The sequence below is a fragment of the Coenobita brevimanus genome, chromosome 71 (assembly GCF_032717465.1).
Source record: "Coenobita brevimanus isolate Jiangsu-jjx chromosome 71, ASM3271746v2, whole genome shotgun sequence".
Classification (NCBI taxonomy): Eukaryota; Metazoa; Arthropoda; class Malacostraca; order Decapoda; family Coenobitidae; genus Coenobita; species Coenobita brevimanus.
Genome location: NC_137024.1, coordinates 26,608,891 through 26,630,734, shown reverse-complemented (window position 1 = coordinate 26,630,734; position 21,844 = coordinate 26,608,891). Strand labels below are relative to the sequence as shown.

At 43.1% G+C, this 21,844-nt stretch overlaps 1 protein-coding gene across 1 annotated transcript in view; it reads left to right on the top strand.

Annotated features, from left to right (window-relative positions):
• The window catches only part of Ufm1 (Ubiquitin-fold modifier 1), a 162,731-nt gene that overhangs the window by 83,801 nt on the left and 57,086 nt on the right, over positions 1 to 21,844 (top strand). The window lies entirely within an intron of this gene.

The window sequence follows — 21,844 nt, the reverse complement described above, 5'->3', positions numbered from 1 at the left end:
GAGAACAGCTTCCTTCAACCATTTATTCATAAGAGGTCTTTTGTAAGCTGAATAAAAGCCTTTGAGTGTAGCAAAAATGAAATAAAAGCATCATTTGGCTGGAATGGGTAAAATATCATTTCTGCATGTTTTGGTATTTTGTGAATGTTGAAGATGCCCAGCATCCACATTCCTGGCCCAGGTTGACTTTTGAGTCATAATATATGCACCCTTGCTAGAAAGACTGGGGAGTTGCTGTCACCCTTTTCAGCATCAGGTCAGGGTGGTTGGCCTTATAGCCCAGGGTGACATTATGGACATATGGCCCTTTAACTGCCATCTCGCTCTTGTGTGGTGGGAGGGTGATGGACCTATTTATTACTGAAAGGCTGTGGTAGCCAGCTTGTTCTGCCAGCACCAAAGGGTACAGGGCATGTGGTTTACAGGTTGCGATTATTGCCAGTTAATAGAGTCACAATTTGCTAAACGATGAGGTTATGTCAAGTGATAACCCACCATGTAGTGATTTATTTTATAGCAAGGTCAGTATGACATAGATTCATTGGGAATAGGGAGGGGGCCTATGACCATGCAACCTATTATAAAAAAAAAAATAATAATAGAGTATCCCTCAGCTCCTTCAGTAGCACCATGCTTTCAACTTGGGTTAGCATCCTTGCCAGACATGATTTCCAAGTCACAGATTACAGTATTTCACATAAAAAATGTTATCACTTCACTTAATGTTGCACATTGCACTATTTATTAAACACTTGCGCTGTTGCTTGACGATAGCAGTGGTGTTTCAGTGCTCTTTCACACACGTCATCATCATCATCATCTGGACCTCCTTTCCCATCCTAAGGCAGGGTGAGGAGCATCAGTGTCCAGAGAGCCCAACTTTGCCCAATCCAATGGGCCACACTTCCATTCACTCATCATTCAAGCCCCTGGAATCCTGGCTCTATCAGATACGCCAAAAACATTCACCACATCCTGTAGCTTCACATAAACGTATCTGATGGAGTCAATCCGGACACATCATCCGGATTCACACACATACTGGAAAAGAAAAAAGGCAGACAATCTCAGTGAATATGAATGCTGGATGGCATCTTGGCTGACAGCTGACTGGCAGACACTATGTACACATGGGCAGCATGATTTCCTAGTCACAAATTTTAGTATTTCACACAAAAAGTTATCACATAGTTTGATATCACACTCTGCACCACAGTAAACCCTCACACGCTGCACCACAGTAAACCCTCGCTGTAAATAAACCCCAATATAGCGTATATCATATTTTACAAACGCCATGAAACCCACCAAACAGTTTGTCAGCTATACTGAATAGCATTTGTTAAATGGGGCACATCACATGGCCCTTTCAAATGCCTCTGAACCCACCCAGCATTTATTGAGCTATAACCTACAATGTCTGTTAAATGGGACTCATCGTGCATCCCTTATGAACTGTTACCCTATAAAGGGGTGACTCAGAACACAGTTACCAAGGTTAGCATCGGTTTTGCCTACCCACCAGGGCTACACTGGAGATCTGTGGGCAGGAATAAATGGTGAGTTGGGCTATTTCTAGGTGACTTCTGGTAGGCCCGGGTGGGACTGTAGTCTGTGAACACACTGTATGACATGCGTTCGATGTCAGTCTAGCCACATCTCTTGTTGTGTTTAGATTATCACGTTCGCATGTTACGCCCCTCAACTTTGCCAAGTGTTTTCCTTTATGAAGAATGGCTTCTAGTGTACAGCCTAGAACATGAGTGGCAGTGTAAGCAGTGCACAATTTCTTACATAAGTGATGACTCGCTTTCTTTATGTTTCAGACAAATCTCCCTGGGTCTGGCAACATTCACTTAATTGGGAGTTAGGTGATGGAAACAATCTTTGCCTGCCCTGCAAACATTATTTATGGTGCAAAAAACTAATCTTACATAAATATCAGTTAAATTTAGCTTTTTTTTTTTTTTTTTTTTTTTTTATCAACCAATAATTTTAAAAAAGTGACATCTGGCACATTTTCACCCGTCATCACCACTCATGCCAGCAGTGTTACCAGTGAAGCAATTTTTCCACTAAATTTAGAGGTTTTAATAATCTAGCTGGTATGAATTTAAATTTTTACATTTATCAGGCTTTTTTTCTTTAAGCCTTGTCTTTTTTTTTTTTTTTCTCTCCCCCCCCTCAGTCTGGCAGATTTTTACTGCCTTCGAAACTAATCTAGGTGATTTCTTTAATTTTTCCTTTGGCAACACTGCACGCCAGGCCTTCCATTAGATTCAGTCATTACCATGCTATGAGTGGGAGTGGAAGTGTTTCGGCCTTTGTCACGAATCCTCCCACCCCCCCATTTTTTTTAACTACAATCCTCTTTGTGTTTAGTCCTCTTCATTGTTACACTCTTGCTTTTGACTATCAACCTCTTCCTTTTTTGTTCTTTTATGAAACTGCCGTACATTTTATTACATGTTGGAATTTCGTTTTCGTTTTCATTTTTAAAGGCTCCAACATGCTTGCATGTGTCGGCCTTGGTCACCTAATGGCGGCTCTCCACGCTGCACGATCCATTGCAGCCTCCCTGTTCAGTCCCTTAACCCTAAGGTCACACTTAATGACCTCGTCCCATGTCTCTCTCGGTCTACCCCTCATAACCCCACCCCCAATATTAACACTTCTCACCTTCCTCACCCAATTATCATCCTCCATCCTCTCCACATGTCCAAACCACCTCAATCTACCTCTCCTCATCACAACACCAATACACTCCAGTCCCATCCTACCTCTCAATTCTTCCATTGTAAACCCAGCCCCTCCAGGCCTTGGACGCAGGGACGCATTGCACATCCACCTAATCATTGTCATTTCTGTACGTCTGAGCCGGCGAATATCTTCCTCCTTCACTGCCCAGGTCTCACTGCCATACAGCATTACACTCCCAACACATGCTGCATACAAAGACCCCTTAGCACGTAGGGAGAGCCCTCTCAATGTCAGGAGAGGCAAGAGCTCCCTGAACTTCTTCCAACCACTTCTCACCCTAGCCACAGAGCTAGCTCCAGCCCCACCTCCAGCAGACAGCATGTCTCCCAAATAACAAAACTCTTCCACACACTCGAGAGATTCACCAGCAAGTTAAATCCTTTCACGTCTGACAATCTCCACCTGCTCACCCCGGCACGCCGTACACATAAAATCAGCATTATCACGCAGTCTTCCTCTGATACCACTACATCTCTTATGCACCCATTTATCACACACACTGCACAAGATGGAATTACTTCCCACACCCTTGTTGCAAACTGCACATGGCCACTCTCCCTCGTCTTTGACAGTACCGCCACCAACCCTAGATATCACTTTTGTTTTATCTGCATTTACCCTTAAACCCTTTTGCCCCATACCATCTCTCCACTTCCTAAACCTTTCCTCCGCCTCCCTTTCATTCTCTGCAATCAACACCAAATCATCAGCATACAACAACTCCCACGGGAGTCCGTTTCTAAAGTCACGTGAAATGGCTTCAAGTACCATGATAAACAACATGGGACTCAAGACTGACCCTTGATGCACACCAACATTCACGGAAAACTCATCACTCAAATCTCCATTCACTCTCACCTGGGTGTGAGCACCCACATAAATGGCCATAACCACCCTAACCAGCCACTCCTCCAAGCCAAGCTTTCTCATTGCTCACTTCACCACCTCTCTAGGGACTCTGTCAAAGGCCTTTTCCAAATCAACAAAAACAAAATAAAGATCCCTTCTCCTACCAATATATTTTTCCTGAAGCTGTCGAACAATGAATATGGCATCAGTGGTCCCCCTACCTGGCATGAACCCAAACTGCATCTCATCAATATGCACTCTTTCTCTAATCATACCTTCTAAAACTCTCTCCACTACCTTCATTATCTGATCTAATAGCTTTATACCCCTATAATTTCCTCTTTCCAGGGCATCACCCTTCCCTTTATACACATTTACAATTACACTCTTCAGCCAATCATCTGGGACAACACACTCATAAATAATCTTATTTATCAGGTCAGTGACTAAACTCACCCCTATATCGCCTGAGGCCTTCAACATTTCGGCAGTCAACCCTGACACACCTGCTGCCTTCCCCACCCTCATCATGTAATTAAAAATGACCAATTTTCCCCTTACAATTGCTCTGGTTTCACTAACTTCACTGTATACTGGCAGATTAATTTGCTTCTTGATAGCAACACAGGTAGTTAAGGATGGTTCTTGGGAACATGCAATAATTTGTCTTGGTGGTATGCAATGAGGGGCTTTTCTGTGTTCTGCCACTGTATCTTTTATCCATCAGTAAACTGTCCTTTTCTTGATGGTAAGCTGCTGGGAGCTCTGTCTTGCTGAAATATTTGATAATTAAAGAGCAATAATATGCTCACAGTGAGAGGCAGTTTTGTGTTAGCGATCCATCCTGGTTACAGCGCCCACGATTTTGTTTTCCCTCATTACCACGTATCATCTCCCATAGTGATTTAAATTTGAATAATAATATATATATATATTTTTTTAAATAACAGAACAGAGGAAGGAAAAACAAATCAATTAAAAAAATAATCCTTACACCAGATTACTGGTGTCCTCTGTTCATAAAATATCTGTAACAGACTTGAACAGCTGTCGGTTAAAATTTGGAGGGAAACAACTCTGGGGACACGAGTTCCAGAGAGATGCAGTTCGGGGAATGAAAGAATTCTGATAGGCAGAAGTTCTGCAATATGGCTGAGTGACATTTCAGTCATGAGCGCTACCAGATGCCCGTGTAGCATGAGGGAAGGCATGGAGAGATGGCACCATGGACGCAACTTCGTCTGAGCATTTGCCAAAAAAATATCTAAAATAATGCAAGGGAGGCAACATTCCTTCTTACTTGCAGGGGAGGTAGTTTCAGCTTTGTTCTGAATTTTGTCTAGTTGTTTTAATGCAACCTCTCCACAACCATTCCACAAGGGTGAGCAATATTCAAGCTGAGAGCGCACATGACTCTAATAAATTATGGCTAACTGCTCATCAGCGAAGAAGTTACGGACTCTGTACAATAATCCAAGTTTCTTTGAGGCAGTTTTAGCAAGTAATCTGACATGAGAGGTCTAGCTGAGGGCATTGTTAAGTGAGACGCCAAGAATTTCAATACTTTTGGAGATGGGAATATAAATAGCACTGAAGGTAATGTACGAATCTGGCAGTATCTGTCTATTAATAAACTGTATATATTTAGTTTTACTAGCATTAAAAGAGACAAGGTTGTTTTGTCCCCATTCACAGATCGCAGATAGATCTTGATTTATGGAGATGGCTGTACTGAGTTGAGAGATAGAGATATTGGACTTTGTAAATGGGTGTCTGAGTATGAATGAACTATGTAGTGTTGAATCATCTGCATATGAGTGAATGGGATTGTGGTTGACAGATAAGAGATCATTAACCCTCTCGCGCAAGATAAGTTTCAGTAAGTTTTCCGGCGCATGATTTTTTCTGCGAGGCCGCCCGGCCCGGCTGCCTGCGCGTGGCAAATAACACGTATTCTCTCCTTATTTTCACCACCCAAACACCAATATACTGCCATGAAACCTACATCATCTTATTCATTGATGTTTGTTCTAGCTGATAAGCATCCACAAAAAAAACAGAAAAACACGAATAAAACAACATTAGGCGGCCGTGAATAACCATTTCGCTACATCACGTTCACTTTCCAACCTCACCATTCGAATGTTTTCCATCATACAGGAAAATGTTATTAGAAGTTTTGATAGAGAATTTAATCAGCTTTCCAAAGAGACAAATCCGATTGTGATATGATTCGTAGTTTTCGAGGAAATAGCCAAAAACTGAAAGCCATTTTTGAAAAAATTCAAGGAACTCTAATACTGAACTTTTCTTGCACATGTTATGTTTTTATTGCATAATATTATGCAGAATTTCACGAGCTTTCTAATGACCTAAAAATGGTTTCGGTATGCTTCATAGTTTTCGAGTAAATCACCAAAAACGACTGGTAACTCACATCCATATGTCACTTTCGTGATGTGCGCACAGCATAGGCAGTATTCCCGCCTCCGTAACAACGAATTCTTATCATAGATATTACATTGTTATGTCTTGTACATACGTAGAATTTACTGCTCTTTATCATGGTTCTTACAGGAAATCGATACGTCCAATAGTTTTCGAGTAATTGGCCGACAAAGTGAGATTACACCTCCGAGCGCTTTCGACTTTACCAAAACAGTCTGTTCCTCCAACTTTTTATCAACAGAAAATGCTCCCAAAGGCTTATACACTGCAAATGAACATAAGTAGAATTTACTGCTCTTTATCATGGTTCTTACGGGAAATCGATACGTCCAATAGTTTTGCAGTAATTAGATGACAAACGTAGAATACTTCTCCTCACCCGCACGCGAGATAAAAAACATTCTTTCCCTGCCTCACCCACATCTACATATTTTCGCTCGTTACGTTTTATTATTTTCTTTTTTTACTCAAAGTATACACGTAAAATATCATAAGGTTTTTGATAGTGCTGTCAGAATCTCTACATGACCACTAGTCTTTTTGCTAGGTTCTGATACTGAAGCTGAACTTTCTTCCATCTCATATGTGTGTATGTAAAAAACATTACTTATACAGTAATCCCTCTACTTTCTGGACGCCCACTTTCCAGACATCCCCTCTAACCGGACATAATTGTCCTGGGATCCAATATTCCCAAAATGGTCCGAAAACCGCAAAAAATTCGGGAAAAAAAAAAAAAAAAATTCCCGTCCGTAATTTGAACTTGGCGTGTGGGGCGTGGGACAGCTTTGTTGTGGCGCGTCATTCCTGCGACGTCTGCTAGAGCACCTCTGCATCCTCCCCACTTTCTGCCTGTCTCGTTGCGAGTGAACGTTCGTTGTCATGGCTGCCCATGTGTTCACTTTTGTGGTGGTGCCTTACCTGCTGCAGGCACTCCTGCTGCTCTCGTGCCTCTCCTTCGTGTGTGTGATGATGGCCCCGCTGCCTGAGAAGAGGAAGAGAACGGTATTGACTATGGAGAAGAAGCGGGAGATATTGGAGAAAGTAGATGCGGGATGGTCTTCATCACGCATCCTCCATGAGTTCAACCTGGCCCGATCTACTTTGTATGATATTAAGAGATCCCAAGACAAACTCATGCAGTACACGGCTGACTTCTCATTGAAAAGCAAACGCAACGTGGAGAGGAAGATGATGTTTACTCCCAAGTTTGCTGAAGTCGACCACTTCACGTTGATTTGGTAATGACAGCAACGTGCTGCTGATGTGATGGTACGTGGTACGGAGCTGAAGACTGCTGCTGAGAAGTTCGCAAGGCTTCACGACGCCCTAGACTTCAAGGCATCCGAGGGTTGGCTCTTCGCGTTTAAGTTACGGCATGGCCTTACCAACTGTAAGTCTCATGGCGAAGCTTTGGACGCTAATGAGGATGGAGTAGAGGAGTTTCAGTACAAGGTGAAGGGCTTGATCGACAGGGAGGGCCTCACTCTCGGTCAAGTCTACAACGCTGACGAAACTGGTTTATTCTATTGCTCTTTTCCAACGAACACTCTAGCCGAGGAGACGGAGAAGCGTGTACCTGGCCGCAAGCTCTCCAAGCAACGGCTATCTGCTTTGTGTTGTGCCAGTGCTAACGGGATGCACCGGCTTAAGCCCGTTATTGTTGGCCGTGCAAAGCAGCTTCGGGGTGATGGATGTCCTTCCTGTCGTCTGGTACCATTCTTTGAAGGCATGGTTCACAGCCCAGATCTTCAAAGACTGGTTCCACTGCCATTTCGTCAAGGAGGTCATACATTACCAGACGGAGAAACTGGGAATCCCACATGACCAGGTAAAGGCCCTCCTTCTCCTCGACAATGCACCTGCCCACCCGTGCGACAAGGACTTGGTGGCTGAGAATGGCCACATTAGGTGCATGTTTCTGCCACCTAATACTACTGCTCTCATCCAACCAATGGACCAAGGAGTGATCGTGGCAACGAAGTGCCCATACCGACGGAAGTTCCTGGACGAGGTGATGCTTGTTCTCGAGGACGAGGACGAGCACAGGGAGGGACGGGACACGCGAGGCCAGCGGACTTTGGAAAACCTTCGCCACTACAGCATCAAGTCTGCCATTTACAACTGGGCCAGTGCATGGAAGGAAATCCCTGTCAAGACTCTAGAAAATGGTTGGTCTCGTCTGCTTCTTGGAACGGATGCAGAGTACGATTTCCTAGGTTTCGACGTGGATGACTTCCGTGCACGTCTACGTGCGCACAGCGATGATGTTGATGTGGACGAAGTGCGTGAGTAGTTGGATGACGACGAGGGCGATCCTGGATATCAGACTCTGTCTGATATCAAGATCACATCTTCAGTTGCAGGTGTCAGTACCCAGCTTGAAGATTCTGACGAGGACGGCGACGATGATGCGGACTCCTCTCAGCATGACACAACTCCAGCCATCCCCAACCTGAGCGCACTCCGGGAACACCTAGAGTTCGTTCTGGATTATCTGGAACACCAGGACTGCAACAGGGAGATGGGGTCCTTGGGACTTGTGGAGGAAGTGCATGCTTTCAGGCAGCGCATCATAAATCGTCAGACTCGTCGTTCCTTGCGTCATCCAACGATTGACAGCTTTTTCAGGCCCGTGACCCCTGCTGTGCCCAGCCCTGGCTCCACTCCGTTGCCTCCCCAAGACAGGCCCTCATGCTCCGAGCCACAGCCCATCACATCAGCCACGATGGTATCACCGCTCGACGTGAGTTTGCATCTATCTTCAGAGTCGTCTGCAGTGGGTACACCATCACCACGACCCAGCAACGGACCCCTAGGTCATCTGCCAGCGATATTCTCAGACTCTGACAGTGATTAAACAGCAAGAACCTCTCCAGTAGACCACACGGGAATTTAGTGTTGTGCAGTGAAAGAAAAACAGTGCATACAGTATTGTAAAGAAAGTAGAAATTTGAGTGAAAAGAAAATTTTTGGGCTAGATGTAAATACTGTACACTTGTGATTTGTTTTGAAATTGGTTTTATGAGTGGAAAGACTTAAAGTGCAGAGTGCAACACTTATTAAGTTACAATGGAGCATAAGTAAGACAAAGAGTGCTCAATGTGAAGAGAATGGACTTCTGAGTGCGAATGACTAAGTTCAGTGCAAGACTTCATGAACAGTGTACTGCAAGTGCATCAGGAAATCCTTCTTACTCTCAGAGTCTGAGAGGAGGTGGTTATTCATCGAGATGGCCATGGACTTGCTGTAAGTAGGCAGAATGTTTCATACTGTACTGTACTGTATTTTCCATACTATACTCACCTCAAACACCTCATTTCACTCTTTTATGTCCCTTATTGGTGTGAATATGTCGTGTCTTAGGTGCTATGCATGTGCAGTAGGGAGGTGTTTTTCTGAGTTAGGCTAGGTTAGGGTCCATAACTACCAGTCCAGGAGCCAGGGACTTGTAAGTATCCAGAATGGTTAATATTGTATGAACCTACCTCAAAAACCTCATTTTATGCTTCTTTTGCATTTATTTCAGTCTTTTATGTCTCCTATTGGTGTGATTTGGGTCTTAAATAGGTGCTATGCATGTCCAGAGGGAGTCCATAAGTACAAGTCCAGGAGGCTGGTGCCCACTATCCGGATAGGACCACTTTCCAGACATGCCTATGGCTCTGTTACGTCGGATAGTGGAGGGATTACTGTATGTGTAAAAAATATTGAACTATAGAAATAGGTCAATATACAAATCAACAAAATGCAGATAGCTCACTTCCTCCAGAGGTGTTGAGATGCTGGCAGTAGTTTGAAGATGAGGAGTTATGTAGTGTGTGAGTGTGTGTGTGGGTGCGGGTGAGTGTGTGTGCGTGTGTGGGGGTGTGGGTGAGTGTGTGTGCGTGTGTGTGTATGTCTGTGGCTGTGGCTGTGGCGTATTTTCTTCTTTCCTTGCGATACATTTCCCTAAAACACATGCGATGCACACAATAGATTTCTCCACGAACATTCACTGCACGACATATGTATGTATATGTGGCTGTGGCATATTTCTGGTCTCGTACACTTGTGCTATGTTTTAGCTAAGTCAGTCAATGCATGAAATATTTCTCTGTGAACACTCGCTGCATTATTTTATATGTATATTTCACACTAAACCATACGCAGTACAAAACACTATCACATGATTCCATCCCAACCTCGTCTATTATTCCCGACTCTATGGTGTACGTGACCGGCTGTTTCCTTAGCGACTGTTGCATATCTCTATGGCGTGCATAATGCCTGCTATGGTAGGTCAGTTATTTCACCAATCCAGGCACTATATGTTTCACAAATATACTGTAAGTGTTGGCTTCACTATATAAAGGCAAATTACTCACATCATTTATGGGCAGGGTGAAGCAGAGTGGAAACCCTGTTATAAAAAAACACACTCCTGCCTGTAGGCTTAACAACTGATAATGGGCCCCAATGATTTACAGACAATATATCTATGTTCCATAGACACAATCACTTCAAATTATAGTCAAAAAACACTGTACAATCACAATATTTCAATAATGGCTTCTGCCTCAGGTGGGAGGGGGAAAATGGTGGGTTTTAAGGGACACTGACAGCTGCTCTACTCTCCTGCCCGGCTGGTCATGAGATACTGAGATATTTCTGCTACGCATTGTCTTGTCAGAGCAGTCACAGTGTTGCCAAATGCTTACTTCGGAAAAGAGATGCACACACTGGAATGCACCAAAATTTGACGCAAATCGGCTGAAAACTTTTCTTTTGACGGCGTTTTTTCTGCTTAGGAACTCGATTCGAGTGACTGAACATCTTTAGAACAATCCACATGAAACGCGAATCATGTGAGTGACCCTGAGAGGGTTAATATGAACCAGGAATAGGGTTGGCGCCAGAACTGATCCCTGCGGCATGCCGGCATTAATTGAATGGAAATTAGAATATACATCATCTACTTTTACTCTTATTTTCCTGTCACTAAGATATGAAGAAATCAAAGGAACAAAAGACGTTAGTCCATAGCAAGGGAGTTTGGACAGCAGGGAATGGTGCCATATTCTGCCGAAAGCTTTAGAAATATCGAGAGCTACTGCATGAGTTTCTCCATGTAGATCAATTGATTGATGGATGGTATGAGTTAGGAGATTGAATATGTCAATGGTGGATCTTTCATGGCGAAAACCATATTGTCTATCACTAAGTTGTTGGATTCAAGATGTTTAACAGTGTGCTTATTAATTAAAGTTTCAAATACCTTACCAAGAGAAGATGTGACAGCTATTGGTCTGTAACACTGGTTTACAAAAAATTTGAGGCAAGCATGAAATTAGATGTTCTAACCTAATTTTGGGGTGCTGATTTCAGATTCGAAATCCGTTTTCGCTCATCACCTCTAGTTTTTGAGATATACATGTATACATGTATGTACTTGTATACATATAGCCGTAGACCCAAAATATTCGTCTAAAAAACATTTACCGTCCTATTTTCTTGGAACTTGGTTTAAAACGTGTGCCACAACAAGCTCAGACATATCATTTCTACACACAGAAGGACTGGGGGTCTAGGAACACTTTCGTGCTTGGGAAACACAGTGCCCAAGAAAATCCTCTGGTGGACATGAACAAGATGCTTCTTCCCCCTCTTCATATCAAGCTTGGCCTTATGAAGAATTTCAAGAAGGCCATGGACAAGGATGACGCTGCATTCCAACATCTGTGCACTCTGTTCCCAGCTCAGTTCTGCTAGGCTCAAGGTGGGCATCTTCATCGGACCTCAGATCCGGGAGGTGCTAAAGGATGAGGTATTCGAGGGGAAGCTCACCTTGAAGGAACTGAGAGCATGGGAAGCATTTAAGGTAGTCTGCCATGGCTTCCTTGGTAATACACAGGCACTAAATTACCAAGAGCGTGTCGAGAAGTTGTTGCAGGCTTATCGGGATATGGGGTGCCGAGTGTCACTCAAGATTCACTTTCTCCACTCCCACCTCAACTTCTTCCCCCAGAACCTCGGAGCAGTAAATGACGAACATGGGGAAAGGTTCCACCAAGATGTTACTAAGATGGAGAGCAACTACCAAGGCAAGTGGAACCCCAGCATGATGGGGGTCTTCTGCTGGATGCTCCTGCGCGGCATCCGAGAGGCAAAGTACACCAGATCGTCCAAAAAAACTTACTTCTTTCTGTCTGTAGTACTATGGTGTGTATATATGCTTATATCCAAGTAATGGTAATATTTAGTTCTGTCAGTGTTCTGTGTCTGTTTTGTCTCGTTCTGTAATATGCCATTTTAATATATGAAATAAACTCATTATATTATAAATATATGCATTATAATAAAAAAAGGTATATGTGAAAGCAAAAAAACTAGAGGTGATAGAGCAAAACTGTTTAGAAATTTGAATTAAGCATATCAAAATTAGTCAAAAACACCTATTCACATGCTTGCCTCAGTTTTTTTTTTTTTTTTTTTTTTTTTTTTAACCAGTGTAATCAGAGGGGTCAGGCGAACTTCCTTTCTTCGGAATTGGGTGAATAGTGGCTTCTTTCCATGAATTTGAGAATAAAGAAGTATGTATGCTTAGTCTGAATAATTTAGCTAGAACAGAGGCAAGTTCAGGGGAACACTTTTTCAAAACAATTGGCGGAATTCCATCTGGGCCTGGAGCTTCGTTGGTGGGTAAATTGTCTAGGATGGATTTTACGTATCTTGTCTGTATTTTAAGTGGGGCAATTTCGGGGGAGTCAAGTTCTAGCACTGGGACATTCTGGCTAGTATCGTCTATGGTAGAGTTTCTGGCAAATGTACTGGCAAAGATATCTGCTTTCCCACGCGGGTCATTTGTAATGTTGCCATCGGAAGATTTTAGTTGGGGAATGGAAGATGACTTGTTAAAGTTATTATTGAAAGAATTAAGAGTTGACCAGAATATTCTATTGTCATTAGGGTTGTTAAGTAGTTTTGATGCTTTTGAAGAAAGTTTGATTTAGATAGATTTAATACAGCTTTCGCGTGATTTTAGCAATTTTAAATTGGGAGAGTGATTCAGATTAATATATTTTTAGGTGTTTATTTTTATGATTTGATGGCACTCTTGATTTGAATATTAACATTATCTCTGGGTTTTATTTGAGTGGACATTTTTCCTTCAGTATTGTTGATTTTTGATGCAAAATAAGTATCACGAGAGTTGCTCCGCATTTTAACCCTGAAGCAGTTGAGCAATAGGCTGTGCATTTCACATTCTTTGGTACTGGTAAGCCTCAACTTTAGTATATTGTGATTTCCTCTTCCGTAATGCGAGATATACGTGATAAAAACACATATATTGCTTTTTGGTGATGTTTACCAAAATGCTGCTCCTTCCAGTGTGCAATACAGGAAATATAACTCGGCTGTGGCAGTTGCCAGATACCACTGTCTGAGCGAAAAGTATTGGGAATCGGGTCATCACTTCTTTGGGTGCTTGTACAGTCGTCTCTTCAGGTACACTGTACAATTCATGTGATTCCTAACTTTTTTACTCCAACCTGGCCTGAAATTGCCCTCTTTCCATCATGATTGTTGAGTTGTAATAGCAGACCATAGTACCTGTACTGTGGAATCTCCTAAATCGTGCGATCATAAACAGCGGATTCATAATATGCAGGACCATCATGCAGCAGTATCAGTAACTCACGGAAGTTACAGGAATTTCGCGAATGCATCCTCAAAAGTGACACTTTTTCGATGCCTCGTGTAATACATGCTACCATTACCCCAAGCCCACGCTATTAGCCAGGCATATACCAATCATAGTCAAACATGGCAGTTACCAAACCAATCATATTCAAGCATAGCACATACTGTAAGCCAGTCACAACATTTTCCTCCGACACCAAGCATGAAGGACACATGCACTTGATGTCATGGCACCTGGCTCAGTGCATTGTTTCCTCTCCATTGTTAGTGTGTGGTTCTGGTGTGGTTTGTTAAGAGGATCCCCCCCTCCCCTCCCCCCTGGCTGTCCAGTGTTACCCTGGCTGATTGTAACCCTCCTAAACCTACAACTTCTTCAAGGAAGGGGAAGAAGAAGATGAAGCCAACATTAACTTACACACAAAAGTTAGATGTAATAAAGAGGATTGATGATGGTGAGAAGAAAGCCAAGGTTGCTCACTATTATGGACTCAGCGAGGTTGTTCTTTACCAAACAGGCGTGGCAGTCCCACCTATATTATAACAAATTCACAGTCTCAAGTTAAGTAATTTTGGTATATATGCAACACAGATAGTTACATGTTGAATTATGACTGCGAGAAGTGAGTGGAAAAAAAAAAAAATAAGATTAGTTATTTCTAACTCACAGAATTATCAGATTGCGGTGCATGCTTAGTTTCAAAAAGCCATGATTTAGGAGGTTCCACTGACAAGGATGTGAAACAAGCTGCAAAATGATGAAGTTATAGGCAAAGTTAGTGTAAAATGGTATATTTTACATTTTTAGTACTACAGTACTCGTCAGAAGTATTCAGCGTTGTCCGCCGGGCGCGCAATACTTATGGCCCAAAAAGAATCACCCATTTTTGGGGGTAAGAATTGAGCCACAAGTTTGAGCTCCGAGCATGACGTCACGGTAGCCTGAGGCCTTCCGACACGCTGGTTGGTTCCCGCCTCAGTCACCCACGGGCTGCCTGAGAGAGAGGAACTCCGCCAAGTGTCCCTCTCAAATTGCGCCATTTTTTACCGAGTGTCCCGCAGTGTTTTGGCCTTTAAAACTTTGTTATGGCACCTACCCGTGAACTATTGAGTGAAATCATATCCCAGATCATTGCTCTAAAGGAGGCAGGCCACCAGACAAAGGAAATTAGTGAATTGGTTGGTGTGGCACGATCGACAGTGCGTCGTTGGTGTGCGCGGTTTCGGGAGGAAAACAGTGGTGAAGTTCCCACAAAGAAACCGAGGTCTGGTAGGCCTAGGAAAACTTCCCCAAGGTCTGTTAATGTTTTAAAACGTGTAGTGGAGTTTAATCCTCGTGTGAGTGCAAGGAAAATTAAGGAGAGCAACCCAGAAGTGTTTGGTGAGGTGTCAGTGAGAACAGTGTCTCGTAGGGTGCATGAGCTTGGTTACACAAGTCACAGGCCTGTGAAAAAGCCTCTTCTCTCTAGCAGCCAGAGAATTCGTAGGCTTGCCTTTGCTAATAAATATCTAAACTGGGGTGAGGAGCAATGGTTGTCAGTGTTGTGGTCTGATGAGGCAACGTTTAGTGTTACCTGTAACAGAGGAGCACGCAAAGGTAGTGACCCACTTGACCCACGGTATGTAGAAAGCACAGTTAAACATCCTGATTCACTCATGGTATGGGGTTGTTTCTCAGGGAAGGGTTTGGGGAAGCTTGTTGTACTTCCCAAGAACCTCAGAGTGAATCAGGATGTTTACCTGGAGCTTCTGTGTGATCATTTACCAGACTCCTTCAAGCTAACAGGTGCACGAGTGTTTCAGCAGGACGGTGCACCTGCTCACAAGGCCAAATCGGTCACCAACTGGCTTCGTGACTGCGAGGTATCATTCATGCCAGACTGGCCAGGAAATAGTCCAGACCTCAACCCGATTGAAAACCTCTGGTACCTGGTAAAGAAGAGTCTCCAAGGGAAGGACGTGAGCTCTCTGCCTAAGCTGGAAGCCGCCATTCGTGACTCCTGGGACAAAATACCGCTCCAGCACCTCAGGAGCCTCGCCCTTTCACTTCCAAGACGTCTCAGGTCCGTGAAGAAACGTAAAGGCTACCCTACGAAGCACTAAAGGTAAATAAAATGCATTATTTATATGTTTTTTCAATGTTGAAAGGTTTGTTTCTCAGGAGGGACGCAGGGCGCTCCATACTTCTGACGAGCACTGTAGAATATGCCATTGTACTCATATAATATCAAACATGTGCTTGAAATCCCACCTCAGGGAGGACTGTCGGATGTAACAAACTGCCAGCTTTAACTCAGCCTGGTTTCCCCGCAATTAGTTCGTTATATTGACTGCCTACTATGTTCGTTATGCACTTGAACTGCTATTTAACGGTAACAATGGTGTTTCAGTGGCCCTTCATACAGTGGAATAACCGAGACTAAATGGAGAGGTGAGAATGTGAGAGAATGGGAATATGGATGGGGTATATGCACGGGAGTGGGTGAGAATGAGAGGGCAAAAGAAGGAGTGTGTATTGCTGTGTGCAAGAGATGGAAGGAGAATATATGAGAGTATGGATCAGTTGGCTCAAGGATTGTGTGGATAAGATTGAAAGTTGGACTACAATTATGGGCGACTGTGTGTGTGTATGCACCAACACAAGATCATGCAAGTAGAGCGAAAGAAGAGTTCGAGAGAGTGTTTTTGATTGGAGATACAAATGGAAATAGAGGGAATGAGAAGGTTGATGGAGTAGTTGGTGAGCAGGGTTGCCAAGTCGCACCCTGCTCTGCCCGCGGAAACCCAACTGAAAACCAGCCCAAAAGTAGCCCAACACCAATAATTATTTTAAAAATCCTCTATTTATGCGAAATTAGTGTTTTATATTAATAATTCATATATAGGTCCCTATTAATGCCTGAAATGATCACTTGATTCACTTAAACTTTCCCTATTTCCCATAAAAACACTATTGCCCATAAAACAGCAATGATTCTGTTGAAATATACTTATCATTACACTAAGTAATACAACATGCAAGTGAAGGTATTTTCTCTCCCTCTGAGTCAACTTTCCATCACACTTATATTATTCAAAAATCTATATTATCATCATCACTGTGTTTCGTTGCTGTGTACGTCATATGTGAAATTTGCTAACATAATTTTGTATGTGAAATCATTACAACACATTTTATGTCCGCATATTGCTCTAACATGAAGAGTGTTTTCAACTGTTTCATGTTGCTGTCTGTTTCTTCATTTACTTTTCACTAAATTATACTGAAAGAAAATCCTCTCTACTGCAGCAGTGCTTGCTGGCAACGATAATTGAGATAAAACAAAACTCTCTCCGGAGTCTCCGCACTGGCTGCATCCACTGGTCCCTGTCCATATGTTTAAACACTCTCTCTCTCTCTCTCTCTCTCTCTCTCTCTTTCTCTCTCTCTCTCTCTCTCAGTATATTGTCGTGATGTGGTTTAACTCCATACTAGCCCAAAAAACCGCGACAGTTTTCAAACCAGCCCAAAAAACCGCAACCCGCGACTGGTAAAATCTGCCCTCGGAAGAGCTTCCAAACGAGCCCAATTTGGCGGGAAAACCGCGACCTTGGCAACCCTGTTGGTGAGTGGGGTGTGCCTGCAGAAGTGGATGAGAATGGCAGTGCTTTAGTAGACATATTTGCAGGGAAGGGGTTGGTGATAGCCAATACCCTCTGTAGGCACAAGATGATCCACAGGTATATGTGGAGAGTGATGAGAAGTGTTCGTGATGAACTGAATGAACGGAAGGCAATGATTGATTATATGTGTGTGGATGACAGAATGAGAAGGTGTGTCTTGGATGCAAGAGCATATAGAGGTTGGGGGAACAGACATTCTGACCATCACTTGGTGGTCGTGAAAGTCAAGGTTCAAATGAAACGGAGGAATAGAAAAAGCGAAGGACACGAGGAAGTACTTCATACAAAGAGGGTAGAAAGGTTTCAAGAGGATGGAAAAATGGCAGAATATAAGAGATAAGTGGAGGAGCGATTGGGTAAATATGATTTTGAGCAGATGGGGGATGTGGAAGGTGTGTGCAAGATATTCGCAGAAGAAATCTGTGCAGCATGTTAGGTGGTGTATGGGGTGAAGGGAAAACGAAAGAGGATGCAAGGAACAGCATGGTGGAATGAAGAGGTGAGACAGGCTGTGGCACAAAAGAAGAAAGCATATAGTGAGTGGATGAGAAACGTGCTTGGAGGACCTTGAGAGAGGGAAGAGAGAGTTATATGTAGAGAGGAAGAGAGAGATGATAAGATTAATAAAAGAGAGTAAGGAGAGAATGGATGAGAAATTTGGAAGGAATTTGAGTGTAAAGTGGAGGAAATGTAAGAAAATACTCTGAAAGAGGTAGAGAGAGTTAGTCAGGGTGATAAAGAAGTTAGTTGGGGAGTGAAAGATAAAAATAGTAGATACATGTATGGCCATGTATGTGGGTGCTCACACCCAGGTAAAGATGAATGGAGACTTGAGTGATGAGTTTTCTGTGAATGTTGGTGTGTATCAGGGGTCAGTCTTGAGCCCCTTGTTGTTTATCATGGTACTTGAAGTCTTCTCATGTGACTTCAGAAATGGGCTCCCATGGGAGATGTTACAGAGAATGAAAGGGAGGCAGAAGAAAGATTTAGGAAGTGGAGGGATGGTGTGGGGCACAAGGGCTTAAGAGTAAATGCAGAAGAAACAAAAGTGATGGTATCTAGGACTGGGGGTGATACAGTCAAAGAAGAAGAGTGGCCATATATGATTTGTCACAAGGGCATGGGAAGTAATTCCATCTTGTGCAGTGTTTGTGATAAGCGGGTGCATAAGAGATGTAGTGGTATTAGAGGTAGATTGTGAGATAATGCTGCTTTCATGTGTGTGGTGTGTCGCGGAAAGCATGTGGAATTGTGGATATTGCCAGGTGTGAAACAAGCGAACTTGCTGGCGAGTCTCTTGAATGTGTGGAAGAGATTTGTTGAGATACATGTTATGTGCTGGAGGTGGGGCAGGAGCTGGCTCTGTGACTAGGGTGAGGAGTGGTTGTTACAAGTTCAGGGAGCTGTTGCCTCTCCCGATATTGAGAGGGCTTGCTAAGGGATCGATGTATGTGGTATGTGTTACGAGTGTAACGCTTTATGGTAGTGAGACCTGGGCAGTAAAGGAAGAGGATATTTGCAGGCTCAGATGTACAGAAATGGCAGTGGTTAGGTAGATGTGCAGTGCGTTCGTGAGTGCAAGGCCTGGGACGGGCTAGGTTTACGATGGAAGAGTTGAGAGGTAGGATGGAACATTGTGCATTGGTGTTGTGATGAGGAGAGGTAGATTGAGATGGCTTGGGCATGTAGAGAGAATGGGGGATGACAATTGGGTTCAGAAAGTGAGAAGTGTTAATGGTGGGGGTAGGGTAGTGAGAGGTAGACCGAAAAAGCCCTGAAACAAGGCCATCGAGTGTGACATCAGGTTAAGGGACTAAGTAGGGAAGCTTCCAGAAATCGAGCAGCATGGAGAGCCTCCATTAGGTGACCAAAGCCGATGCATGCAAGCATGTTGGAGCCTTCAAAAACAAAAATGAAAACAACAATTGCGAGTGGACAAGGGAGAAAAAGTGTGTAGATGGAGAGAATACTTTAAGGAATTGTTGAACATAGAGAATGAAAGTATTGCAAGTATAAGTGGCTGAGGAATGGCTGGGAGAAGGAGGGATGTGAGAAGAGAGGAAGAAATCAGTAGGATGGAAGTTGTGGAAGCAATGAAGAAAGCCAAAATGGGGAAAGCCCCAGGATTGATGAAGTGTATGGTGAAATGCTGAAGCACGTGGGAGAGATAGTAGTAGAATGGATGCGGAATATGTGCAGATGGCCTGGGAGGAAGGTAAAGTCTCGGAGGGTTAGAAGTCACGTATAGTTATTCCCTTGTACAAAGGAAAAGGGGAAAAAGAACTGTGTGGTAATCACAGGGGAATTCACCTTCTTTATGTAGTAGGATACTTATTGGTAGAGATAGGGAAATAACACAGGAATTAATTGGAGAAGAACAGGGAGGTTTTAGGAAGGGAAGAGGTTCTGTAGATCAGATATTCATTCTTCGGTCATTAGTGGAAAAGTTTTTATAGAAGGGGAAGAAGTTGTATATGGCCTTCATGGGTTTGGAGAAAGCATATGACAGGTAGGATACAAAAGGAATGTGGAAAGTATTAAGAATATATGGAGTAAATGGGAAGTTGCTGAATGCCATGTAGAGTATGTATGAGGGTGATAAGGCTGCAGTGCATGTGTACAGGGAACTGACTGAATTTTTCTGTCTGAATGTTGGATTGAGACAGGAACATGTCATGTTTCCATGGTTGTTCAACATATACAGTATATGGGTGAGGTTATAAAAGCGATAAAAGGTAAGCCAGTAGAGATTGGAGTGGCCCTAATGAGAGAGGGCAGTGTTTGGAAACTCCCTATACTGTCGTTTGCAGATGATACTGTATTGTTCAGTGAAGATAACGGGGAGCTGCATGGCATGGTGAATGACTTTGGGAGAGTGTGTAAGAAATGGACTCTAAAGGTGAATAGGGAGGAGTAAAGTTATGGTGTTCGAGAGAAATGAAGCCACTGAATGTACAGTGAGGCTGGATGAGGAGGAAATGGAACATATGAGTGCATTTAAGTACATGGGTTGTGTGATGAGTGAGGATGGAAGTGGTGAGGGTGAAGTGCTTGAAAAGGTACAACAATGAAGAAAGGTTGCTGTTCTTTGAAAGCAGTGTTAAGAAACAGGGAAGTGAGCATGGAAGTAAAAAAGTTTCTGCATGACACTATTGTGATACCAACTCTAACGTATAGAAGTGAAGCTTGGATCTTTTTGAAGGAACACAAGTCGAGAGCAGTGGAAATGAGTTATTTGAGAGGAGCACGTGGAATCACATGGAGAGATAGACTGACATATGAGGAAATGAAGGAGCGTTGTGATGTGGATGTGGATGTGGCTGTTACAGACAGCGTTAGGAGAAATACAGTGTGGTGATTTGGCTGTGTGGAGGGGATGGAGAATGAGAGACTGACAAGGAGAGTGTATGTGAGTGAGGTGGAGAGGGGGAGAGGGAGGGGGAGGCCAAGGATGAGATGGAGGGATGGAGTGGAGAGGTGTATGAGAGAGGGGGGTGTGAGCTGGGAACAGGGCATTGAAATGGTGAGGGACAGGGTGACATGGAGGCAATTTGTTTGTGGCCATCCCTAATTTGATTAAGGCATCTGGCAATAGATAGATAGATAGATGGATTAAAAGTGAGAATGAGATGCATAGATGAATATGATCGGAACCCAAAGCATTGACTGGCTAATTGTGTAACACAAAGGAGACAGGTTAGCACCAGCTGCATGCTTATTTATGTAAACATTTCATTATTTACTACAGAAGTAGCTACAGGCATGCACACATGAAGGCAAGCAACAGAGGACATGCAAAAGCTCTGGTATGGCAACAAAAGCCACAAACTCCTTGATGAATTTAATGCACACCAATACTGAACAGCTTTCTCTGACTGAAGTGGGATGGGCAGAGACTTTTGTTTTGGTGGGCATCATTGGCGGCACAGCAGTGTTGCAGGGAGAGGTGGTTGAGTTGAAAATTTCGGTTTCTATGCATGCTGTTGGTTAATACAATAAAAAATGGATATTGCTTTGATTCAGCCAGATTTTTTACTCTGTTGGATAATGACATATGTCAGGATATGCAGCATTGGATAAATGGAGGATTACTTTATTTTTTGAGCTTTTAAGTGAAATAATGAAACACACACACACACACACACACACACACACACACACACACAAATGGAGGATTACTTTATTTTTTGAGCTTTTAAGCGAAATAATGAAACACACACACACACACACACACACACAGCCTTCTCACTACTTTGTGCTCAGCATTCACCTCTGCATAGTACCTGTACTGTAGTGCTTTCTGCATTATGTAATCATGTGTAATAATATATTACTGTACTACAATAGACTCGTTATAATGGACCCCAGTATAGCAGATATTGGATTTCATGGATGCCACCAAGCCCACTAAACATTTACTGTCACATTGGATCGCAGTACGTAT